A 27,462-nucleotide genomic window follows, 5' to 3' on the forward strand; every position below is an offset into this window, starting at 1 on the left:
TTATTTTCAAGTCAGAGGTATACCTATTTGTCCTGCTAAATGGATTCATAAATCTGTTTCTACTAACTGTACAGATTATTTCACAGAGTAACATTCCGCAACTGCTGCCTTGATACCCATTTTTATATTGCTGTAGTCTATCAGCACCTCATATTACTATGCTACTATTATTTTTTTCCTGTAATAATTCAAAATGACATAATGGAGAAAGCAATTATAGGCATGAGAGCTATTTTATTCTACTTTTTCTACTACAGATACATTCCCCTGTGTGCACAACTGTAATAATTAGTTCTGGTTTGTTTTCTCCCTCATCTGGGAGTTAGCAGGAATTTGGCCATAACTAATAAGTGCATGATTAGTTTAGAACCCTTTAAACCATACACTCCTTTCTACTGACAATCCTAATAATATTTCTAGAGGCTCCAGCGGGATTCTAAGAGCTGTATTCATGTTAATATGATCACAAATTACATTCTAGTAATCTGGCATTTATTAAAGAGGATTGCCATTACAAGAATAAATGCAATAGTCTCATACTTGGCAGATTTCAAGAAAAAGTAAGTTACTTGCTTGAAGTCTCCAACTCTTTCCAGTGGCTCACAAGCATTTTCATACAAATCTGAGATCTATTCAATACAGCCAACTCACACTGAACTCAAACGTAATTCCTGTTTCCATGACCATATGTAATACATTGGTAATGCAGTACTTGTGCTCGAAGCATGAGCTCTGGCATGCCCCAGGTCAAAGAGAGTCCAACTGTGTTCTTCTGTGCGTCGCTGAAGCGACTTCAGCATCAGGAAAAGCTGGCTTCTTTGCAGAGGGAACAAGGCAGGAGCCGAGGGTATCAGCTCACGTTAGCTCGGAGACGAAGAGAGAGGCTGTTCTGGTCTAGCTTCTAACAGGTTTATTGTTAGAGGTTTCGCAACCTGAACAAGCTCAGAAGGGATGGAATGCGATGGGATGCTTCCCCAAGGCTTGTCCTCAGTTTTATAGAGCGTTTGAAATCTGTGGTGAAAGGGGAAAACAACCAATGAGTTACAAGCTGGGGGAGGATACAATGTAACAAGAACCACTGGGGAAAACTGAGAGGTGGGATATGCAACAAAGAACCAATGAACAACCGAGTAACCGGGAATTTTCCCGAACCGGGGGAGGTGACTTGGGCCCGGGCACCGCCCAGGGGGTGCGGCTTAGGCTTCTGAGCCGCCCCTCGACCCACCCTCTGAGACTGCCTCTTCAGAAAACTTGATCCAGGGGATGGGCTGGGATTGATTGGCATCACGCTGCCCCAGCCCCGCAGTGGGTTGGGTCACTGCAACACATTGGTAAAGATTTAGGGATTTGGGGGAATAGTTAAATAAAGGTCTGATTTGATGAGGTCATTCTCAGATCTCTTTCAAGTCAGAAGGAAAGGTTTCATGTATCATTGCTGCCATATGTCTGCATTCAGATTATGTAGCTTAGACCAAGAACCTCCATGGTCTTAGTTGTAGAAAAATACAATGAACTAATGTCCTTGCATTAAAAGGTGTGTAGAATGGAAACATGCATACTAGTCACCTTACAGGCTGAACATGAAGAAAAAAAGAAGCTAAGTGACTTACACAATGTCAAGCAATGAGACTAGAGCAGGAATAGAGGACCACTTAGCCACAAAATCATTTAATGTGTTTTCTGAGAGCAAAAAAAAATTTAACATAAGGTATATTTTTAGATACTCCTATTGTGTAAATATAAAATACCATTTAGGTATTATTATTAGCTTGAGTATTAGTAACTTGTGTTATCTAGCTCATATCAAGTGGGCAATTTGTAGTTTTGATTAAATGTCGGGGTCCCTTCCCCCCTGCCATGTAGTCCTGGGAGAGGGGCCCTGGGGGGGGGGGGGGAGGCATGGGGTTTCCCTGCCCCTGGTCAACCTCGTTCCCCATTGGTTGTTCTGTGCTCCCCTGCGCGGGCAAGGACCCTCAGGTCCTGTGACTGTAACAGTTCCTCGGCAGAGCTCCGGCCATGCAGCTGGAGAAATCAACATCTCTCTGAAACATCTATCAAGAATCGGTCCCTATATATATTCTTTCCCATGGGCCTCCTTGTTTGATACATTGTGTTACAGTATCCGCACTGTAACATAATGGTGGATAATGAGAGCAGAACAATCCCCGATCCCTAAGCAACTGATTTGTGTGAGTAAACCCTAGAAACTTTGGATTCCTTTTTCTTGTTTTTGTTTTGCCATTCCATATCTAAACTACGGAGGAACTGTGGAAAGACTCTTGGCTCTCAGAGCTGCATATGGACATTTATCTTAAACTTGAAAAGATTCTTGAACAACGATTTGTAAATTTTAGCTTAATTCAAGCTCAAAAGGAACTGAAACACTTCCTGACATGGTTGTTTAAGAACTTTTTCTATGTTTCTTGGGATTTAATTCTTACCAAAGACTTTTGGAAGACTGTTCGGACACAGTTAATGTCTGAGTCAAAATACATGCTGATGAAAGAATATTTTCATGAATATTATTTAATTGCTGAGACTGTTGAGCAATGTAAGCTGTGTCTTGGTGAATAGAAGCCTGCCTCAGAGTCCGTGTGACCCAGGCCACATGGACCGAGCCCTCTCCGAGCAGCAGTGAGGCAATTCCCACGTGTGGGTGGAGCGACGCGAGCTGCAGTGTCGGCGGCGGAGCGAGGCGCGGTGGGAGCAGCGTGACCCGGCGGAGCCCACCCGGCCCCGCACAGCATGTAGTGGAGCGAGCCCCGTGAATGCCCAACTGAGAGGGGAGGCGTGCGGGTGGTGTCTGGCGATGGCGGCGGTGGAGCGGAGCTGCGCCCAGCCGAAACGCACGCTGGAGCAGGGTGCAAGGGGGTCATCGCTCGGGGGCCCGGCCGAGACATGGGTGCAGCGCCAGGCAGCGGCAGCGCAGCTGAGAGCAGAAGCGGCAATGCATGGAGAACTGAGCGGCGCAGCCCGGCCCAGCCCGCGCAGCCCCGAATGTGACCCCAGGAAGAGCACGCAGGCACAAGCAGCCCCAAAAGTGAAAGAGAAAGCAAAAACACAGCAAGACAGAAAACAGCAGCCACTCAGAAAAAGGAAAAGATCACCGTAGCTAAGGTTTTAGGAATAGTAAAAATGGTATAATGTTAAACAAAATTATGGTCTTATAACGAGATGTGACAACCAAGAAGACATATTCGTTCATAGAACTGCTATTAAAAAGAATAACCCTGAAAAATACATCCCAAGCTTGGGAGATGGAGAGGTGGTAGAATTCAAAATTGTACAAGGTAGAAAAGGCTTACAAGCCTACAGAGGTCACTGGGCCTGATGGTGTTTCTGTAAAAGGCAGTACAGATGCTAAAAATCGTAGTCATGTTGGACAGTATCTCCATTGTAAGCCCCCCCTACAGTCTCCCTTTTCTAATCCCACCTTTCCCTTTTACCCTATATCCTATTACCCCCAGTGTATTCCCAATCAGTTTTTCCACCCATGGTTTCCCTCACAAAACCGTGCCTTTGCCAATTGTTTCCCCAAAAATCCCTTTCCAATGCCAAGGGGGGGATGAAAAGGGGGAGGGAAGAAATTAAACCCTCTCCTGCCTCAGTTTCCCCACAAAGCATGCCCAGAGAGTCCTGTCTCCCTTCTGTCAGCCCTAAGATGTTCCACAGAATCTGTTTGGACATTTAAAGACTCAGGAGGGTGGCTTGTTTTGTTTTGAAACTGTTCTTGTGATGTTTATCCAGTTGTTTTCAATGTTAAGTTTTAAATCTTTTTTGTTAAAAATAAACAGGTGAAATGTCGAGGTTCCTACCCCCCTGCCATGTAGTCCTGGGAGAGGGGCCCTGGGGGGGAGACATGGGGTTTCCCTGCCCCTGGTCAACCTCGTTCCCCATTGGTTGTTTTGTGTTCCCCTGCGCAGACAAGGACCCTCAGGTCCCGTGACTGTAGCAGTTCCTCGGCAGAGCTCCGGCCATGCGGCTGGAGAAATCAACATCTCTCTGAAACATCTATCAAGAATTGGTCCATATATGTTTCTTTCCCACGGGCCTCCTTGTTTGATACATCGTGTTACAGTATCCGCACTGTAACAATTACCCAATAAATCAACAAAAATATTTTGAATAAATATTAAAAAGTCTGGATTGAAATTTATTTAAAAAATGAGGTGCAGTAAGAACAACCATGTGAATGGGCCTGGTCAGGACAGACTTATGAAAGGCAGGTGAAGGGTCTAGAGCACAGGTCTTATGACGAGCAGCTGAGGGAACTGGAGCTGATTAGCCTGGAGAAAAGGATGCTCAGGGGAGACCTTATTGCTCTCAATAACTACCTGAATGGAGATTATGAGTGGAGAGTTGGTCTCTTATCCCAAGTAACAAGTGATAGAGCAAGAGGAAATAGCCTCAAGTTGCAGCAGGGGAGGTTTAGATGGGTATTAGGGAACAGTACTCGACTGAAATTGTTGTCAAGCATTGAAACAGGCTGCCCAGGGAAGTGGCTGAATCACCATTCCTGGAGGTATTTAAAAGACATGTAGATGTGGCACTTAGGGACATGGTTCAATGGTGTACTTGTTAGCTTTACAGTTGGACTTAATGGTCTTAGAGGTCTTTTCCAACCTTTATAAAAATGATTCTTAATGAAAAAGAAATGAGGATTTTATCAAGTAAAAAGTTGAATAACTTGTAAAAGTATTAGTAATTTTTTACAGAAAATATTTTCAGTCTAAATGTAGAAATGCTTTGAAATTATCTTGATTAGATATGCAAAGTAATACTGAATTCCTTTTGTTTTGCCATAGTGCATTGCTATTACACCATACATTACCCTTAATGAGCTATTTGATCAGTCTTTTTGAAGAGGCTAATCTCATCATAATTGGTCTTTCATGTTACTATGCCTTTTTTGGCACATGATCTAAGAAAACTTGACTTCAATTGTAGAATATATTGCTTTTCTGTTCCAGGAATCCTTTCAACCTTTTCTTCTATTTTTTTTTTTTTTCCTAATTCCTTCAGCCCTGTGGAAGAGCAAATAATCAAGAATATGACAGCCCAGGGGGTCATGTTCCATGAGCTAGGCTGACTTGGCAACCAATAAAAAGGATATGTGTCCTCCAGAGTTCAAGCAGAGCCAAGACATTCCTGAGTCCTGCCCTGGCAGATGCTTTTACCGTGGGAGGGCACTGTGCCTTTAGATAATAGGGTACTGGGGAATCATTCTGATTAAAATGAAATTACCTTTTCCTTCTCTTTTCTCATAATTGATCCAATTATTGGGTTTAGAGTGTTGAAAAGAACTAAATATTTAAGGCAGACATAAACTAATTCTTAGGAAAATGTGCTTATCTGGAAAGAACTTGTATTGCCTCATCAGTTCAGAATGTTGGTATCAGCTCTTCTTCAACTACTGTACCACAAAGAAAGAAAATCATATAATTATTCCTCCTTAAACAAAGTTTAAAGACTGTTGAAATTCATCACCGTATTACCATATCTTCTGTAACAATGGAAGAATAATGACATGAGAGCAACTCCTTTTCCTTAGGAAGGATAAGCTAGGTCAGGACCATAAAACAGCAAATTACTTGTCCCAGTAATGTTTTTTTTTCCCCAGTAATGGCTTTTTTCCCCAACAGTTACAGAACTACTCAGATATTCATATAAGAAGAATTCCCCTAATCATTCCCATTCCCAAGAGGAAACTTCCAGCAAAGCAGGAAGGGAAATCATGCTAATGCACAGAACAATTAACAGGAGGACACAATTCCTGTCATCCACTTCCTGTCATGTTTGTTCATACACAAAGTATTCCTGCTTCCTCAAATTAGGGAAAAAAAAAATTGCTTCCTCATTTTTGTAACTTTGATCACCAGGAGAGATGGACTTGGTGCTAAGCAGTGAGCTGGTGAGATTTTCCTGCTAGTTATTTTTCAGCTATTTGTGAAATTATTTTGTAGATGAGAGAATATTATGTACTGCTCCAGCACTGGGCTTTGCCTGATACAATCACGTTACATTTATCCAGTTAGACTATGATTTTCCTTTAGGCTTTGCCACTTCTCTGAGAGTGAGTTTTCATCTACCTGTTAAAACACTTGCACTTTAGCTGCAGGTCTGGTTTCCATTCTTCAGTGATACTTCCAGATTTCACAGGCCTAATTGAACCATATAAACTGTAAGATTTTACTGAGTCGTGTGTAAGGCTATTTCACACACAATTCCTCCAGAACCTCTCATAAACAGATGTGTGTTAAATTGCTCAACATTAATATTGTCTGTCCATTACACATAAAGATCTCAGGAAATTAGGTACAAAATACAGATGAGCAAAACCAGTGCTTCTGACACTAGTTTGGTTTTTTTAGAGTAATTCTTGAACAGCCTTGTTTGTTTCAAGTAATCACAGTAATGGTGCTGCAAAACTCCATTCATAAATATTCATTTCTTACCATTTCTCCAGAAGGTATTTTTACTTCACTTCCTATTTTCCAGTCTTTAGTGATGCCTTGAGAATTACGGAGGGTATAGGTAGGCACTCTGCACCAGAAATTTAAAATAGCGTTGCTATCATTTACTTGCTTAAAATTAGAAAATTGTGGAAGGAGAAAATATCAATGAAAATACAGTTTTTTTCATGCAATACTGATTATTCTAAAATACTCCTAACATGTGAGGAGCTGTTCACTGCTGTGACCTCATTTCAGAGCATCTGTCCTCTGAATTCCTTTTAGCAACTTTTGTCCTGAAGGTTTCCTTCTTGTCCTGCATTTCTTCCCTATAGTTTTAAGAAATGTTGGAAAACAATGGACAATAAAACAGCTATATATATGTATTTGTTTTGAACATAGGCTAATAACTACTTTTAGACAGAAGAAAATCTCTCATGCCCACTGCATAAAATATTTTGGTCTGTTCATTGTAAACAAAAATGGAAAACCTTCATTCTGAGAATCCGAAAAACACCTCAAAACTTGCCTGTAAACAAAGAAACAAACAGAAAAAAACTACAATCCATTGACAAAATCCTTTCAGGAATAATTATTTCAGGTGAAATCAGAATTTAAAAGCTACACTTTGGTGCTATTTACACTTTCATATCTATCCATTAGATACAAAAGGATGGTAAAAAAAAAAATCTGATTCTGAACATCTGATTCTGAAATAAACTTTACTTCTTGTAATAAAATAATTTGCTTCATGTCCACTAAATTCACTTGCTCATTTTGCCCCAACGAATGTCAGGTTTTTCAGTCCAGATATATAGACAAGAAACATGTTCTAAAGAGCTGTAGCAGACATGAGCTTTCTGATCCTTCTATGTACAGCAGTACAGTAAAGAAATTCTTAAAAAAAAAATTAATCAAACCAAAAAACTAAAACCCTAAACACTAAAATTCTAGAATTTTTCTGCTTCACAGGTGTAGCAGTGCAGGTGGCTGCAGCTACTCTTTCTCCTGAGGAGAACTCAGACAACCAGCTGTGGTGGTTAGCAGCCCAAGTTTAGCATGTAACTCTCAGTCATGGTGAGAACCCATGATTCCCTTGTTTTGTCTTTTGCATGTTTTCCCCTGATTGGTTAATATTTTGTCTTCTTGTTTTATGTATGAAGTTATGTATATTCATTTTCCTTCTTTAGTATGTATTAGTTCTAGAAAGTTCTTTGTTCCTTGACGCTCCATTGGATCCTTCCCTGAGTCCCTCCTATGTGTTGTTCCCATTGGTTCCCTTCCTGTCAATCCCACCTGCTTGTCTCTATCCTATTGGCTGAGATCCCTTTCCCCACCTATTCTGTACCCAGTATAAGATCCCTGGACCCTCCCACCAATTGGCCTCTTCGTCCCTGTCTTTTCACGGGAATAAGCCTGCATGGAACGCATACGGAGAGTCCCCTCTCTTTACTTCTTTGCCTTCGCCTGCGTGCCTGCCTGACAGCGACAGGAGGATACAACCCCTTTTGGGTGAGGAGCTCTGCTCCTTTTTCATTGTGTGTTGGGCACTGAATGCCGCCTTCCAGAGGGGTTTCAGCGTTGACCTCTGGGCTTCTTTGTGTCGGCACGCGAGGGGTAAAACCCCCTTCTGCCAGCTCCTAGTGGCTGAAAACCCCTCCACACAGGGAATGATTTGTGGTCTGCATTGTACTAGTTTGAAAACAAACCAGTGGGAGGCACTAAGTCAGAATAACAATTTAATGGAAATTAAAGAAAAAGGGGAAAAAAAAAGGTAGAAGAAAACACTGTCAAACTGACAGAGTCAAGGTACAACCTGACACCCTGTTAGGCAGGGTGGTGGTAGCAGTCTGGTGGAATGGTGGCTGCAGTCCTCTGAAGCAGTGATCCTGTAGTAAAACAGTCTGCTCTTCCTCAGGAAGTCCAATGGTGGCTGTGTAGCTCCTGTCCTCTGGAAATCCAGTGGGAAGCCCGTCTCTCTGGTGTTCAGCCTCAGATTATATCCACGATGGGATGCTTGGTTCCTCCCTCTGGGCGGAGCATCTCACAATGGGGTAACGAGTCATGAGGCCAAGTGTTGATTAGGCTCATTAACAGGAGATAGTCTGGAGGGAGTTATCTCTGAGTCAGGCGGCAGGACAATGGTGGGCAATTAACAGAAAGATAGTCTGGGGGGAGGAGGCAAGGAAACACTGCCCCACCTGGTTTCAACGGCTCCTGAGGATGGTAATAGAATACACTGCAACCCAGGACATGCATACATCATGCGAGGTTTCTGAGATGAAGCGTTTGTTTCTCAGGCGGCCCCACAGCAGGGGCAGACAGAACGCAGAAAGCCACTCTCCCTGTAGCTGCTGGTTAGCTTCAGCTTCATTTCCTTTGTTTACAGTGTTTTTCAGAGCAGTGTGTTTTTCTAATGAATGGTAGTGCCAGCAAAACAAGCAAAATTATTTCCAGAATTTTGCCAAGATCATCAAAGATGATCTGTAAGATTGTTTCCCTATATTTTACATATGGGACACTTTGGGGTGAACTGCATATTTTGATAGAGAATGCAGTATGTTTAAGGCAGTGACAAATTTGTATCTCTTCTGAGAAGCTGAGACAATGCTGTGCCCTAGACTAAGGTAAAAAAATTGCATTGCGCACATCTCACCTGACTGATATTCAAGTCTGCATGAAGCTATGAAGACACCACTAATTCTTGTATCCTAAGGTTTTAAAATGAATATAATCATATATGGTTTTTAGAAAGATAGACAATTTTTAGAGAAGACAATAATTTTGTCTTCAGATTTGGCACTTTATTTGAAAAGAAAATATGCAAAAACACACTTCAATATTTCTGTTCAAGCTAATTAATTCTGATGAAAGACATATATCTAAACTCTGTGTGAGATCTTCTTGTCAGATACCCAGGTGCCTTTTTTTTTCTCATTGAGTAAAATCATAATGTCAAAATACAACTTTTTTCCTGGGTAATTGGACCAGTCATTGTGCAATATCTGAAATTTTACACGTATAAGTAGAATGTTGGCAAACTCATGAATGTCTAGAAGGAAGTCAAGCCATCCACATTATCAAAAAATGGATTTATTTAAATGCTCAGTAATAGTCTCAGGAAGAGTTGAGCATATTATTTAATTAAGTAAGCAAAATTGTGGATCACTGGGATCACCTGACAATGAGATAAAACAAAACTAGCTATAAAATCTAATTCTTGTAACACTGTATGAATCATAAATGACAAAGTAAATATCTAATTCTCCCTTATGGCAATGAAAGTATATTGAACAGTCTCCATCCATTACTAATCAAAAATCTAGCTTGTACAGACACTGGTTGATGTCATTGATTGAACACAGCAGACACAAAAAAAAAGACCCATTGCACTGGCTTTAATTAAACTGAAATCTTGGAATTAATACCTCAGGAATCCGATGCAGAGTTCTGATGTGAAGAAGTTTCACAGATGACAAGCCTGCTTCACCTCTAAAAATAAATGCTGGCAATTAATTGCTATGACAACCACTTCTGTGAGTATTGTTTTCTGTGATGATAAGCACTAATGCTTGATGAATTATGTATCAAATACAGCTTATAGACTACTCTGGGCTTGGTTCTTATGGATGAAGTTACAACACTTACAACTTGATGATACATAAGTGAGGAAGGAACCTCTACTCCATTGAAGAACTGATAGGGAAGTCACTTAAATTAAATCTGCTAGCTTCTCATGTTGGTATTTCCAACCTGTATAAACACACAAAAAGATTTGCTTAAACCATGCTTAGGGTCTAGGCTGGAGAGATATAACAGAACTGTCCTTGAATATCCCTCAGTACAAGCCCATCTAGTATCATTTACTTTAGCTGGGATAATGCTAATGTCATGAAACAAAGCAAATGTTTATGATGATGCAATTCTATATATTGCTTTGCCAATAAATTAGTTATTCTGGAACCCTATTTTAGATGTCATTTGTCTCAGGATTTGAATTACACTGACCCACTGTGGAGGCCCCATATATGGAAAATATTAATCTATTTCAACAACAAGTTGTCAGTTATGCAAGTAGCTACTGTTTTCAGATTTCTAAGCATCTTTATACATGTGCAAAACTTAGGACTTAGAGCAGTATCAAAGATGGAAAAACATGATTAAGAAAGATTAATATAAAAGTTCCCCTGGAATATCTGGTTTTTCCCAAGTTCTCCTTGAATGCCCTTTAGACAGCCAGCATGGCTTAACCTTAATTTGGCAAGGACAATCTCACCTGGCCAACCTAGAGGGCTTCTGTGAGAGTGACTGTATCAGTGGAAAAGGGAAGAGCTACAAATGTCATCTATGTGGACCTCTGAAAAGCCTTTGATATTCCCCACAGAATTCTTTGCTCTAAAGGAGAGATGTCTTCGTTGGAAGGACTGGTTCAGTGTCCAGATGGACGTGTGTGGTGTCCCCCATTCAACTGGGACCAATACTGTTTATCAGTGACACAGACAGTGACATCAAATTCCCCCTCATCAAGTTTGCAGACAATACTAAGCTTACTGTTGCAGGTGACAAACCTGAAGAATAGGGCCATCCAGAGGGCCCACACAAACCTCATAAGGTTCAACAAGGTCAAGTGCAAGATCTTGGGGCAAACTCTGGGGCAACCTCCAACAGGCTGGGGGACAAAAGGATTTATTGGTTCAAGGAAATATCTTGAAGTTGTGCCTGTGGAGGTTTAGATTGGATATTGAGAAACATTTCTTCATGGGAAGGGTTGTCAGGCATTGGAACAGGTTGCTTAGGGCAGTAGTTGAGTCACCAGCAATGGAGGTATGTAGATACAGCAGTTTAGGACACAATTTAGTGGTGGATTTGGCAGTGCTTGATTTATGGTTAGACTCAATGATCTTAAAGATCTTTTCCAACCTAAAATATTCTATGATTCTACTGCCAGTAACCAGACACCTTTCTCTTAAGGTCCATTAAATTTCAAATTTAGCAAAATGTATTCTCTCTTTTATATGGGTGGTATTTGGAAACAATTTCTTTCCATTACCATATGTGTTGGTTTTGCAGATGCTGGGTTTTGGTAGCAGGGGGGCCACAAAGATGGTTTCTGTGAGAAGCTGCTAGAAGCTTCCACTATGGCAGAGCCAATCCCTGATGACTCTGAGAATGGATGTGCCACTGGCCGAGGCTAGGCCAATTAGAGATGATGGTAACACCTCTGTGATAATATATTTAAGAAGAAATCAAAAGAAAGGTAGTGGTGCAGTTTTAATTCCAGCCAGAGAAGAGGAGCAGGTGAGAACATGTGAGGGACGCAACATGGCGACACCAAGGTCAGTAGAGAAGGAGGGGGAGGAGGTGCTCCAGGCACCGGAGCTGAGATTCCTCTGCAGGCTGTGGTGATGACCATGGTGAAGCAGCTGTGCCCCTGCAGCCTGTGGGGATACATGGGAGATGCAGAGATCCACCTGCAGCCTGTGGGGGAGGTGCCCGTGCCAGAGCAGGTGGATGCCTGGAGGAGGCTGTGAGTCAGTGGGAGGCCCGGTAGAGAGAGAGCCCTTGCTTGCAGGCTGGAGCAGCCTGTCCTTGGAGGACTGCACCCCGTGGAAGAGTGACCCACGCGAAGCAGTTTTGGGAGGACTACTGCTAATGAGATTGGGCCTATGTTGGAGTATTTCACGGAGAACTGCCTCCCATGGGAGGGACCCCACAGTGCAGCAGGGGAAGGACTCCTCTCCCCGCGCAGTGGAAGAAAACCTTGGGGAACAAACAAACCAAATCCTCACCCCCTGTCTCCTTGTGCTGTTAGTGGGAAGGAGGGAGTGGCTGGGGGAAGAAAAGGTGTTTATAACACCTTATTTTGCTTGTCATTTTCCTCCTCTGATTTTGTTAGTAATAAGTTTACTTTGTATTTCTAAGCTGAGCCTGTTTTCCCTTGGAGTGTTTTCTCCCGGTCCTTAACTCATGAACGTGTCATTAATTTTTTCTCTCCTCTATCAAGCTGTAGCAGCAGAGGGTGAGTGAGTGGCTTTCATGAGTGCCTGACGTTTGGCCAGTGTCACACCATGACAGCATATTATTTTACTTTACTGTATTTGCTAGTACTTGCCCTCTGCCATATTGCCTTTATTACTCTGGCAACAATTTGAAGCACAAGGTATCCTCGCTACTTAATTAGGATTAAGAAACTGGAAGATATCAATATTTTTTCTCCAAAATCTTCTATCCAAGGGTTGTTGGAAATTAACATTTTACCTTTTCTAGAGAAATTCTCTTTGTTAAATATGTCCTCAGGGCCAGATCAAAGCAAATATCTGCAAAGAGTTGAAAAATAAAACAAAATCAAAAGTCTATCTCCAGCTTTTTCTGTTAAAATGTTTTTATAAATCTCTCAATGGCCTATTTTCCTCATTTTCAGTGGTGTCTTCACACTTAACTGATACCTTGGTGCTGTTGTAATATTTCTAAAGTGCATGAAAACGTGCATATAGTAGCTAAAGAAATGTTCTCTATGGATTTCAAGAGAGTCTTCTTCATCTAAGTGGAGCACCTGGTAAAATACAGGAGGGAGAAAGGCAAAAGAACAGGAATGTTTGTGATGTTTCAACCATTAGAAGATGTATTACTTCGAAACCTTCTCGTCCCAGCTACAGCAACATATGAAATGAATATAAGGCTCGGTTTGATTTTTGACTACCTAATATATTAGCAGAAAATATTCTAGCTATTTCTGAAACACATTCTCTGCATTAAGGAATCCTTCTTGTGTCACAGCACCAGCATAATATATTCTTCAAAACTTCTGTCTTTAAACAATGTAGCTGTTTGAGATCATTGGCTTTTGACAAATCTTTTCGCATCTGGTACAGTGTATAGGCACATACACATTTGCTTCACTCAAGACAATGTGGCTAGGGAAATATTTTTTCCAGGTTTAGGCAGCAAATAAAAGTTTGGCTTTGCAAAAGTATTTGGGCTATGCTTCCAGACATATAACATATTTAGGTGGCTTTATGCCATGCAAACTCCCTAGCTGTGGTTTACATTTCCTGTTAGCTGTCTGGCTCACTGTAAAGTTTCTCCATTTCAGTATCAAAACTTCATAATGCTTAGCCCTAACTTCGATAAAAAAAATTTCCTTGGAGAGCATCAAAAAGAGGCAGATTGTAAGTTGGTTTTGTTAGCAGAAACATCCATAATCCCAAAAAATAATACCAAGGCTTTGAATTCATTACTGATATGATCATGAGGAAAGAGAAAATGCAATATTATTTCTCAGCTTCATCTCACACTGTCTGGATTAATGTCTCTAAAAGCAACCAAAGATCATGAAAATGTCTTTCTATAAAGTAACACAAACACGGTCTTTGGGTGCTTCTTCCAGTATGTCTGAAGTAATAAACCTTGATGGTAGGCTAGTATATCATCATTTCATTTTCATGCTTTCAAAAAATTGGCAAATAGAAGTTCCTGGTAGATTCTAGACAGTATGAATACACAAAAATACAGGAAATTAAAGTTCTGTTACTATTTCAACGAAGTGAAATTGCTCCAGTAAAGTACAGTTTAAGTCAGAGTAAGCTTTTCTCTTTTCTTCAAAAACTCTGGAAGACCATGGTCATAATGATTTCTTATAATACTTCATACAGCAACCTGTAGTCTGTACAAAGTCTAAGTACAATGAACTTAACAACAATCCACTTTAGACCCATCTGAGACTCAGCAGTTGTTAATAGGTTTTCTTTATTTTCATGTTTTCCTGTATCTTACACATAAAAATGATAGATGAATTATGCCCAGTTCTTTTCACATTAGACATTACACAACTTCTAGTGAAAGGTTTTGCGAAGCAGTTTGGGCAATGAGGAAGAATTTATGTTTATGTTCATATAAAGTCAAAATTGTTTGCTAGCCAAGGCACTTAGCTTCATTAGGATTTTCTTAACAACAGAGGGTCCTGAACTGATGGGTTTAGAAAACATTTCAATTCTCATTTAAAACTGGAGATTTTAAAGCATGGTATTAGTAATTTAGTAGTATGAAAACACTTTACAAACTCCCACCCACCTCTGCACAAGACTTTTTCCCTTCAAAAAACCTTACACAGACCATTTGTTAAAATAAGGAAGGAGCTTCTAAATGTGAGCACAAAATAGAATTCTTATCTCCTGAAAGAATTCTTTCACTCTGAATTAAGGGATTTCTCCATAATTCATTCAAGTTAAAAATAATGGAGTTGGGTGTAGTTTCTATGTTAGAAAACTAACACATGTACAACATCTTAATTATAAAAAAAGTTGTGAAAAAATAATGAATTTTACAATTTGCTTTTAATCTAGGCAGTAAATTCAGAGCAAATATATTCCAGTAGGAGACCTATTAGGAATTTCTACCTCTAGTACTTAGAGTAAGCTTTCTGAAGGTTTTTTGACAATTCTTCAGAAATATTTAGAATGGAATGGAATGGAATGGTGTGGAATAGAACAGACTAGACTAGACTAGACTAGAATAGAATAGAATAAATTAGAATAGACTAGACTAGACTAAACTAGAATAGAAAGGCATACCATAGCTCAGTTGGAAGGGACCTACAGCAATCATCTTGTCCTGACTAAAATTAAAGCATATTATTAAGGGTATTGTGTCATTTCCTCCTATCCAATGACAAGTTTGGGATATCAACCACTCTCTAGGAAGCCTGTTCCAGTGTCTGACCACCCTCTCAGTAAACAAATTTTTCCTAATATCCACCCTGAACCTTCTGTGATGCAGCTTAAAATGATTCCGATACATCCTATCAGTGGATACCAGGGCAAAGAGATCAGCAACTCTCTCATCTTCCCTTCTTGGGAAGCTGTAAAAGTCAGTGAGATCAACCCTCAGCCTTCTTTTCCTGTGTGAAAAAAATTATTGTCTTCTTTCCTATTATCTTATTGTCTTAGTGTTGTTGGTTATTGCATCATCTTAACTAATCTCCTCCTCTGACTGGTAGGACAGAGGAGAATATCACCAATGCTCCAGATCCTTTTAACATTGCTTCAGGGGACATATAGTGTCTTTTGACAGTCCTAAGTTGCCTTGTCACAGTATCATTGGGACCTACACAGAGTAGTAGGGGTGGGGCTCACCAACCTCAGCAGCCTATTGGTGGCATCACAAAGGTGAGCTCCTAGTTGGCAGAAAAGATCTCAAGAGAAATTGACTGTATGGCAAGTGAGTGCTTCAGTGCCTCTCAATAAGGAATGTTCAGTTACTAATACTTTTTGGGCTTTTCTAGTGGCACTGGTTCTAATGCAGGTTGAAAGATGGACCAACTTTGCATGATTGGTATTTCCAAGATCCTGCCTGTTACATGCATAACTATTGCTAGCCACATTCCATTTCAGTGATTTTTTTTTCTTTTTTCCACCAATGGATCAGTATTGTGAAATCTTTCAGGAAGTTCTTATAGCTAACTTTAGATCTGAAAATGAAATCTTCATTCATATGTCTTCGAATTTAATTTCTTTTTCTAGGACAGTGAGTTAGTTTCAAATAGAAATTGCTGGTCTATAATTCTCCAGAAACCCTCAGGAAATCTTTATGAACCCTTTTTTTTTCCATATGTTGTTCTAATTTTGAGGTGAATTTAAAAGGTATTTTGTACATCATAATTTATACTTCAGTGAGTTCGTGTTCCTGTAGCATTTTTTCAGTGAATATATTCAAGTGGTGGTGCATTACTATTACTTGAATTAGTAGTTTTGAATACCTTCTATTGACACTTCTATCTGAGGAAATTCCTCAGGTTTCTTCTCCTTTCTCTGCTGCAGATACTCCTTACAATTCCCTGTAGTAAACACTGAAATTTTCTTCCTGAGTATGGTTTTTGTTATTTGCGCTACTTTTTATCTCAACTATGCACTGGGTTAGTACTCGCTTGTAGAAAGCTGTTTGCTTTTTATGAGTTGAAACATTTTATTATTAGTTTTAATGTCTTGAGCATTTGCTTCTCAAAATCTCTTAAAGGTTCTTTTCTATTCTACTCATTTTGATATGGTTTCTACTTTGAAGGGTACCTTTTATCCACTAACAGCCTTTTATAGGCTTCTCTCTAATCATACTGAGGAATTAGTTCCTTCTTTATGTGTTTTTTTCAAAAGCCATTATGAATGGCAATCTACATTTACACTGAGCTTTTAATATTGCATCCTTCAGCAAGGTTGCAATGAACAAGCATTTTATTCTTTCAGGTGAGAAGTTTAATTTCTTTCTAATGTACCTCTTCATTTTCAAAGCTCAAAAGTAGAAATTTTGGCCTTCCCAACTACCAGAGAGCTGGGTTTATGTACTTCTCCTTTTTTCTAATGTAAGGTGGCTTTTAGATTCTAACATCTGAACTAGCACTTTTCAGGATTAAATTAGATACTTTTTCCTAAGTGAGTTTCCAAGTAACTACTCCAAGAAGCAATGAGTGTAGCTTTAAAATACTTAATCTTCATCATGTCTTGATGGGTAGTTTTCCTGACTTGTATATTGCCAGTTTGCAGTTCTTACTTTGTTTTTAGTGTTGGCAGGTTTTCTGATCCCTTGTAGTGCTTCATGGTTCTTGTCCTAATCATTCACTCATGCCAGGTCCCTCCAAACACTGGAACTAGGTCAGACATATGCAGAGTGGAACAGTGGATTTACTGTCCTGTTCCAAACTGCTGTATTCAGATGGTCCTTTAAAAGGACCATCAAACAGCACAGATCACATGATTTTCTACTCCTTATATTCCCTATTTCCTCTGTTTCTTTTCTCTGGTTTTTCCTCCTTTGCCACTCTCATCCCTTACCGAATAAGTTCATTACTTTTTATTTTTCCATTAGTTCCAGCTTTGCTACATATGTACACATATTTGATATTTCTGATACTTCTAAATGGGTGACCGTGGCAATGCATAGCAATACTGTTGTGAAAGCAAAACCCACAAATACAGGGATATTGCTTCCCATGGAATTAGAATGAAATTATAGAAACAGTCAAGTAGACCCTGAAGTTTGCAGAAGGAATGGAAAATGCTGGTTTTGTAAGAGACTTTAATCACAAGTGTCACCAGACAGTTTTAAGAGGTTTTAGTGGCCGCATTCTGTCTCAAGGATTGATTAATTATTTTCCTTATTATTTTTACTTTTCTTTCCAGTTTTGTAATTCAGATAACCCCTCATCTTCTCTAATATATTGCCTCTCTGAGAATTTTTAAAGAAGATTAACATAACTTCTTGGATGTATTTGATGTGTGCATTTGGCTCACTTCAGTTCTCTAGTTCCTTGCATTCCCTTGGTTTAGACAGTGATGCACAAAAAGGTAAATACTTCACTTTTAAGTGAAGCCAAAAAATTATTACTGGTTTTTAAGAAGTATTTACTAATCTAACCAAAATACAACAGACAGTTATATTAACCCAGTTAGAATGATGCAAATACTTGCTATCTAATTTATTAATTCTAAATAAATTTCATTAACAAGACTAAAATTGCAAGTTCTTATACAAGAAATATACTATCTAATATCTTCACCTTTTTTATTGGCATTGTGCTCTGAGCTTTTCACTGCTCTTCTGGATCTTGATGTCAAGAGTTCTGTAGGGAGGAGACAATTGCAACAAGTTGTCAGCATCCCAAGCATGCTGTGTACACAGATAAGTTCCTTCCCTTTTGGTAGTAGGAAGAAGACATTAATATTCAAGATTTTTCTCTTCCTCACCTTATGGTTTGCTTAGGATTATTTCTATTGTTTGATTTGCATGTTTCACACCTTCTTTCTTAGAATCAGAATGATAGAATAGTTTGACTTGGAAGAGACCTTTAAAAGTAATCTAGTCCAAACTTCCTGCAACAAGCAGGGACATCTTCAACTAGATCAGGTTGCTCAGAGCCCCATTCAACCTGACCTTGAATGTTTCCCTGCATGGGGCATCTACCACCTTTCTGGGCAATCTATTCACCACTCTCATAGTAAAAACTTTTTTTTATACCTAGTCTGATCTACTCTCTTAGTTTAAAACCAGCCTGTCACAATTTTTCTTACCAGCCCCTTTTAAGTATTAAAAGACTGTAATAAGGTCAGTAGAATTTTATAGACTTGTCTTCTCCACTCTGAAAACCCTCACCTTTCTCAGCCTATTCTCATGGGAGAGGTGTTCCAGTGTTCTGATTGTTTTTGTGGTCTTCTTCATTGAAACACCAAGTTATATTGCACTTGGCTACCATTGGCATTTTTTATATATATTAGGTAGAGATTGGGTTTAATTTTTATTGCACCTAAAACTATTTTTGTCCAGCTTCTATATTTGCATTACTGAAAATATATGGCTGCTGATGACTTTGATAAACTTCCAGTATCATCCTCTGCTAACAGTTTCCACTCTCACTGTATGCCTGAATTCCTTTAGTCTTGTCCTTGTCTTAGGGTCCAGCACAAAGGAAAACTACTTGCTATTACTGTCTACATAAAAAATTTTAACAGTGCTTGTTAAAATTAAAAAATATTATACCTCAAGTTAAACATTACACCCAAAATATAAGAATTTTATACTCCAAGTTTAACACAACTAAAGCAAGCTGAAGAACAGCTATATGGTTATTACACAAATACTTTTATAAATAAATATGCTAAAAGAAAGCTGTAACAAAGACAAGGTAAGTTCAGAGAAAATGCTTGTGATAGGCCCAGGCCTGATGAATGCAACGCTAGCTGAATACAAGGAGTAGTCTGTTATTGTGAATACCAGTACTTTATTTAATAACTACAGGGACAAAAGGGCTTTGATAAAAGAAAGATCCTTCTGTCTTTTAAATATTTCTATGAGACCTGAGTTTTGTTCTTGCCTGAACTACAGTGCTACCATAGAAAGAAAGACAAAGAAAAGATGGCTTTTTTTCTTGATAATGGAAGTCTTACTCCACACAGCATAGCCTCATGGAATATTGTTACAAAGCAATTACTGAGATGACGAGGGGATAATTGACTCTGGGGATAAATTTATTACAAATGCTTCAGGGAAAATATGCTGACTTATCCTACTGTATGACATACACTCTAGTCCATGATGTAGAGAACATAATAAGAATTAAAGCATATTAATTAAGAATTCAAGTTGAAGCCTCTAATATAGCAAGAAGTTAAAAGAGCAAAAAAAATCTAAAGAAAATAGTTTGTTATGAAGATTGAACAACAATCTTAGTGACACACAGTCAATGTGTTCATCAGTTAGTTTTGAGCAGAGTGAGCAGGGGAGTTTTGAGCAGGGGCTGTCACATTTCACATAAGGCTTCTTAAACTTTTGAATGGAGTTATTGCTCCTAAAAATAAATTATTAAAAATACAAGCCTCAGAAAACATCATATACTGCAATCAAAATACTTCAATATATGTACTAGAATTCATTCCAGGTTTAAATTTGTCCTTTTCATAACTGCCTAATACCATTGAATCATGGTTCTTTTCTGATCAATTAAAATGTTCACATATTTCTTGTCCTGCTTACATTTTAGAATGTGAAATTTCAGTTTATCTGTTAAATTCTTACTAGTCTTTAAAACTGAGACACCTGCACTTAATTTATTGATTCTATTTCCTTTCTCTCTTAAAATACAGCCCAGTTTTAAATATAGTATTTTTGTTGATTTTTTTTTTAAGGTATTATTTCTCTTTTGTGTCATATCAGTAATGGAAATATTAAAATAAATCAGTCCCCAAAAATATTTGAGGGTGTCATATATGAAATGGAGTGTTGGCCTTTGCATATTAAGTGTTTCAACTTTTAATTGTTAATTGTTTAATTATTGCTTATTCAAATTACCCATCAACCCAGTTGAGAGTTACTAAGTTCCAAAGTTATTCCCCTGATTAGTTGATCAAAGAGTGTTTTACGTAATTCCTCGTTAAAAATCCCTTTTTAATAAAGTTCCACAAGTTTGTTGCCCTCTTTAGTCCCTAAAAAGTGTAAAAACCCACAATGTCTTAATTCCCATATGTGTCCAAGTTAATTACCCTGTTTTTACGAGTTCTCTGAAATACTTATAACCCAGTCTTAGACCTTTTAACAAGTGTTCTTAACCTTTGTAAATTTTAAGTGAGTTTTGAGCTTTGCGAAAAGCAGACCTTCTAACTGACAGGGAGCTATTTTTAGAACATGGCCATTGGCCTGCAACTCAGCACCATGGCAACCTGGAATTTTAATGAAGACTTTCCCGCCTTTAGAGCCGATGACATTTTTCCCCTAGACAACAGTGAGCCATTGGCAGACTGAGATTACCTCACCTCAAGACACCACCAATCATCCAGGACCATGGAGGCTGGACAGTGGGCGGTCATGGGCAGGACCCAGACTCTATAAACTGCTGGACACAAGTCAGGGGGTCTCTTTCACCTCAGATTAGCTGCTGGTGAAGTCTGACGCTGGGAGCACAGGCCTCTACCTCTTTAAAGAGGCAATTTAACCATTCTGACTTTGGGTTAGCTGAAGTCACCTCAGCATTGTAAGGTCTCTGCCTTGGGACTTTTGGGCCAGTTCGGCCAACAAGGTCTCTAATCACTGCAGACCTGGGGTTTTTTTTGACTTTATAATGATTTTGTACTTGCAATTTTTTTTTGCTGATCTTTTAATAAATTGTTCTTAATTATTTTAATTAAGAACCGAGAGTTGTCTCATTCCTCACAGAGGATACCACCTTCCTCTTTGTTCCAAGTTTTGTGGTCAGACATTAGGAGAGAAATATAATGGATACCATAATAGGTTATGTAATCAGTTCTTTGACTTTCCTTTGTTGGGCTACATATCTTTAACAGCATATTAAATTCCTTTCTATTACTTCAGATTGTTTTTCTTTTCAGTGAACAACTATGTGTCACCATTCTTACAGTATCTTGGAATGCTGGTTAACGATACTCTCAGTTTCTAGGGTAGTTCTGCAAACAAAGATTTTATAATCAAGGGAGAAACTGCATCTCATATCTAACTTCCAATAATGTCACAAAAAGATAAAAAAAATATATGAGCATCATATATTTGTGGTTTGTAAATCTGTCTTCAAGCTTGTTGTTCCATAAAACATGTTCCTGATATGAAAACACACTCAACAAATAAATATCTGTCATGTTTGCCATCTGTGCTAAACCCATCAATACACCTCTTTAAGAAAATAAAATCATCTCCTCTCTAAAGCAATTTTACCAAGGGAGAAGGTTAATTCCCTGAAATATCTTTCTGAAAAGAAATAGACAATATTTCCAGTGAGGATTTGGTTGGTTTTGCTTTGTGTTGTTTTGTTGAGAGTTTCATGAGATTGGAGGTTTGGGTTTTATTTGGTTTCTTGTTTGTTTGGGGGTTTGGGGTTTTTTAGGACTGAATTATGAATTCAGCATTCAGTCTTTTGGGTAGCAATCTACATTTTTTACTGTATGGCTTATTTTCATCAAGTCTTTCATTTGTTTTGTTAAATTCTGCACATCAAAGCATCCTGTTTTCAGAGTTGTGGTATATAAAATGAGTTTCTTTGCTGTCACCAAAATGCTGCCCAACATCTTTCCTTCATGCTCTACATGGGCAGTGGTGTAATAGTTACTTGGTCTAACATGCACACTGGGTAAAAATGGATGTGACATTGAAGAAATAGTTAGAAGACTAATATCACAGATGTAAAAAAATGGGCATTTAGATTAGGAAGCCATGCCTCTAATGATCTGATGGACATCCATTTCATGAGGGAAGAAGCAAGTTTGTGTGCTAATAAGCTAGGTAGTGGGTAATGGAGAGGAAAGAACTCCTGACAAAAAATGGAGCTAAAATATCTAGATTATGTCAGATAATAAATGGACTGGAAACAGAACTCTATCAATAGAGTGCACAAAATGGCCCCCATAAAAAAACTAGACTGTGAAATAATGAACTCCGAACACTTTTTTAGCTTTATAGTGAAATCAAAACATAAGAATGTCTATAGCTATAAAATGCTACTGACCTATTTATAAAGCAACTCTGTATTTTTTGTAACAGAGAGTTGCCTACAAATTTAATTTCCCTGTAATAAACTTTTATTCCTTGACTGTTTGGTTTGGTGTGGGTTTTGTTCATTTCTTTTTTTCTTCTCTTTTGAGGTTGGAGACAGTAAGAGAGCAGCATGATGTGAATACTGTCATAGAAGAGGGATTGAAGGGATGAGGGATAATTGTGCTTGGATAATCTTCCAAAAAAATAAACCCCTCCTTTGATATAAAAGACATCTCTTCCCTAGTTATAGGTCTTCAACAGAAGTTCAACCATTACTCCATAAAAAGAACTGTCCTTGTAGCTGAGCCCATCCATTAGCTTTCTTAGGAAAGGTCATTTAAAACATTCATCTTTTTTCCTTCCTGACTGCACTCAAAGATCCACTACCACAGATCTTTGAATGCTGATCCATCAATCAGTGCCATCCATGATTACTCTTCTCTTTACTTCCTTCTTAAACTTATTTCTCCATTGTTAGCACTATTCCAGAAGATGGGACACTAAACAGTTGAACAACTCACTACATAAAAATGAAATGGGGAAACAGAGAAATCCACAACCAAAACCTCAAAAACCTCTTCAGAGTAGTGCAACCACTGCATCCAAATTAGAACTGAAAAACACCTGACACATAGGGTAAAGGAAAATATCTCACTCATCAATTCAGAAATTTACTAATAGTTTCATTAGATTGCTAATAGTCTATTCAAAATTTATTGCTGTTCAAATTACAATGATGATAGTATTTTTAATCTGAAGTGCTTGTAAATAGTCTCTCCAAGAAAGGATGTCTTGGTCATCATTCACTCATCAAAACTCCCTTTGACAGATTATGTAAAAAATTGCAATAGTATATTTGTCATTGTCACTTAAGAGAATGTAGGTGCTATAAAGCAATTATGTTTAAATTACATGAGACTTGGAAGTCAATAAAAGCAGTAACATTGAATGAAGTATTATGGGAACAACCAGGGTTTCTTACGTATACCAAGAAATTATGATACACATTCTTCTCAGCTTATAGTTAATGCTTCCTCCTGGAAAAGTCAAGTTGGTCTTGAATCTTAACAGTGTCCTCGTATGGTAGGACTGTGCCAGGACTCCTGCTCTGTGTCCAGTTTACTGTTTCACCATCTGTTAAAACATGAAATTTGCTTCAAACATCGTGACAGCCACCAAAAGTAGAAACACTTGTTTAACCAAACAGATCTGAATAGATTTGTTCATCAAGCCTATTACTAGCTTTCAGTATCATGCTAACTCAGAGCCTTATCCTGATTTAAAGTCCAAATTTTCCTCTGTGTTTTTATGACAAAACTCCAAATGGTGGTCTTTCCTACCACTAATGGAAAGGAACAAATTCAAAAATAACTATTTCTTTTAGGATTTTGGGCAGCTGCAGGAGCAGTATCCAAAAGAAGCCTAAAGGAAGATAGCAGTTAAAAATGGACCATAATCAGTCCTACTAATAGAATAGTATCATTTATTTATCTTCAAAAAAATTCTCTTTGAGCAGGGTCTAGGCTGGTAAAACACTTAAATTGGGGGTCTCTTCCAGCTGCACAAAAATTAAGGCTGGAGAGGGAAAAAAAGGAGTGAGCAGTGTTTTCTATAACTCAGTACGTGCATCTTCAATTGAAAATACTGAAGTTCTGATTTTCAGAAAGTGTTTAAAGAAACCTTGTGAAAAGTAGACCTCTTACAGAAATTTCAAATTTCTGAGGGTAATCATTTCCATATGACTGAAACTCTCTGACTGAGAGTCAAGATGCCTGAACTGACTAAATAAGTCCGCATTTACCCAAACCCTCACAGTCCTTGGAACTTCTGTTTTATTTAGGGTTTTTTTGTTGTTGTTTTCTTCTCTTAACCTTATATTCTAACCAAGGAGAGACAGTCTGTTTTTGTTACATCAGAAAATATTAAAAATTCTCTATATGTATCTATGCCTCCTTAAAAGCACAGGACATAGCAGCCTGCATTTAGACTTTCAGCATTTACAGACCTTTGTCTGATACTCTACATCTTCAGGCAAGTGCACAGCTTGTTTTATGGACCCTGTCAACTTCACTTTATTTCATAGCACTTTTGTCTGTCACAGATTACTTGCAAACAGACTGCCTTAGGAATGTACATTTGTGTCACTTACTTTTAAATATCGTAAGTGGTCTTTCTCTTGTATTAAATTTTGCTGAGGGGAAGTCATAAGTGACCAACAAATTTCTCTCTTGTCTTTGCTCATTGTCAAATATCCTTTGTTTGTAAATAAGAAAGATGTCTGCTTGCTACTTCTCTTAACAAAATACATGACTACATATTGTGATGGCAACCTGACATTCCTAATAAGAATTTATGCACTATATTTATCACAAAAACAATTTTTTTCCCCTCATGAAGTATGCTTAGAATAATTAAAAGTTCTTTTTCAGATCTTGTTATATGAAGAACAATGTTTTCAAGGCTGTTTATTTGTTATATATTCCTTCCATTCATCACAAAACCTCCTCTTTCATATTTTGCAGTAGTTTTTCTAAGAATAAAAACAGTGTTCAATGGCTGGCTTGTGATGCCATACTTAAACAGTATCTGTTAGTCATAGTAGCATAGCACTTGTAGATAAACTGAAAAATAACACAAGTGGGCTTAGGTTTGTAGTCAACTTTCCCTTAATTTTCAGAGTCTATATATTTTAACTGTATACTTTCAAATCAATATGAGTGAAATGAAGACAAATAATAAAGCTATTTATTAGTATCTTTCTTTATTTTATTCACTTTGTACAGCTCTTGTATTTCCTAGTTTTGGTTTGTGTTAGAGTTTGATTTGGGTTTTGTTGGTTCGGTATTTTTATTTTTGGGTTTCTTTTTTATTTTATTTCCTTCAAAATTGTAATTTTAATCATATTTAATGAGCTTTTAAATTTGTTAGGTGATAATAACCAGAATAATAGCATCAGGAAAAAGCTCTCTGTCAGAAATATAACTGTATGAGGCATATCCTGAAACCTTGGGGATCTGGTTTGCAGTAGATGTTTCTTGTTACATCATGCAAACTGAAAAATAAAGTCCTATATCTCTCCATGTTTACTTGGTCAGTGTATCTTTGACTTTTCCTGGAGCTAGAAATTACCTAGTATGTAGTCTGTGCATTATAACTATTGAACATGAGCTGTTTAATCCCAGCTCATCCCATTTTAATCATCTGTATAGAGATGTGAATAAACCAGATTCCACTTCAGCACATTGATGCGTGTATTTGTTAATGAAGTCACACAGTGCCATTGCTATTGTAAGAACTGTTATTACCCATATTACATATAGTGTAAGTATGTATCAGAGAAATTCTATTTGAAGTTTATAATAAAATCATCATCATATCATTATAAGCATTGTACAGTAAACACAGAGAAAAATGATTAAGTTATCTAATGTAGCATTTTTTTTGTAGATTGTTAATGACAATATCACTCCACTGCTCTGTGATATCTATCTTGATTTATACAGCATTGGCTATGTACAGCTGACAATTGTTGATGTTCTAAGAAAAAAAAGACTTTCAAAGAAGTAAAACTTGCCTTTATCAACCAATCTCTCATAGCTTCAATGCTAGGAATATATAGAGGAATGAAATATAATCCACTTAGGCAAACACAACAGGAAAAAAACAAAGGCAGACATGGCAATATGACATGTATCTTAATGCTTATCACAGCTTCTGTAACCTGCTGAAAGAATCAAAGAAATCACAGAGTATCCTGAAACACAAAAGTCTCTGACTTTTCCATTTTTCATCCCACATTTTACCTGAAGCCCATGTGGATGTGAGGCATAAGAAGAAGATTCATCATAAGTCATAAACTATCTTTTAACTTAAAGTAAACAAAAATATTTTAGTATCAGCTACCAGAAAATATAAATGCCATATAAATGTTAGCCCTGTTATGCTTACGTATTTTCTCCAATATTTTCTCAAGCCAAAATAAATGAAAAATAAAATGAAAATTAAAAAATTATTAAATTGGAGGATTTTAATTTTGTGGGGCTTTAAAATATTTGTTAGAAACATGTATTTACTATCTAAGTAATTAGTATAATAGACTAAGGTAGGATATAAGTAAATGTTAACCAAATTTATAAAATTATATGGCAAATATAACTTTTTCAAATTATGTAATCATAATGACTGATTTAGTGAGGGTTGCCATGCTGAACTCATCATTTCCTGGCATTAGTGGTGTCATGTGGAGGTATGGGCCAAATTCTGTTGCTGACACACAAAGGACAACAGTTTTCTGATGTTCAGAGGGAGCTTTCTCTTTTTCAGGTTGTGCCCATTGCTGCTGGTCCTGTAACTGCCCACCACTGAAAAGAGTCTGGGTCCATCACCTCTGCACCTTCCCTTCAGGTAATTATATATATGTATAAGATCCCCCCACAAGTCTTCTCTTCTATAGGCTGAACAATTCCAGATGTTTCCTCCAGAGATGAAGTTCTGACTTTTATCTGTTTTCACATTTTTTCTGTTAGTATGATTAATTGGAACAAAAGCAGGAGGGCAGAGAAGGTGATAGGGCTGGAACGCATGTCCTGTGACAACGAGCTAAGGACTCAGGTTTAGAGAAAAGAAGGCTGAAGGTAGACCATGTTGCTCTCTACAGCTTCCTGAGGAGGAGAAGGAGAGACAGAGGTGCTGAATTTTTCTTTCTGGGACACATGGTGGTTCAAAGCTTCACCGGATGAGATTTAGACTGGACATTAGGAAACATTTATTTACTGAAAGGATCATGAAACAGTGGAACAGACTTCCTGAGAGAGGTGTTTGATGCCCCAAGCCTGTCAGTGTTCAAAAGGCATTTGGAAAACATGCTTTAACTTTTGCGTAGCCCTGATGTAGTCAAGCAGTTGGATTAGATGATCATTGCACACCCCCCCAGCTGCAAAATCTTCCCTTCCCTTCCCTTCCCTTCCCTTCCCTTCCCTTCCCTTCCCTT

The 27,462-nt window shown here is 38.2% G+C and overlaps 1 long non-coding RNA gene across 1 annotated transcript in view; it reads left to right on the plus strand.

Moving 5' to 3' along the window:
• The window catches only part of LOC121668507, a 92,630-nt gene that overhangs the window by 43,871 nt on the left and 21,297 nt on the right, over positions 1-27,462 (plus strand). Inside the window, exon 2 of the long non-coding RNA XR_006017405.1 lies at positions 26,796-26,876. This is a non-coding gene — a long non-coding RNA (uncharacterized LOC121668507). The remainder of the gene's footprint in view (positions 1-26,795; positions 26,877-27,462) is intronic.

This window comes from Corvus kubaryi, unplaced genomic scaffold (assembly GCF_017639235.1).
Source record: "Corvus kubaryi isolate FWS band 111438036 unplaced genomic scaffold, C.kubaryi_AGA036_p1.0 37385, whole genome shotgun sequence".
NCBI classification, from domain to species: Eukaryota; Metazoa; Chordata; class Aves; order Passeriformes; family Corvidae; genus Corvus; species Corvus kubaryi.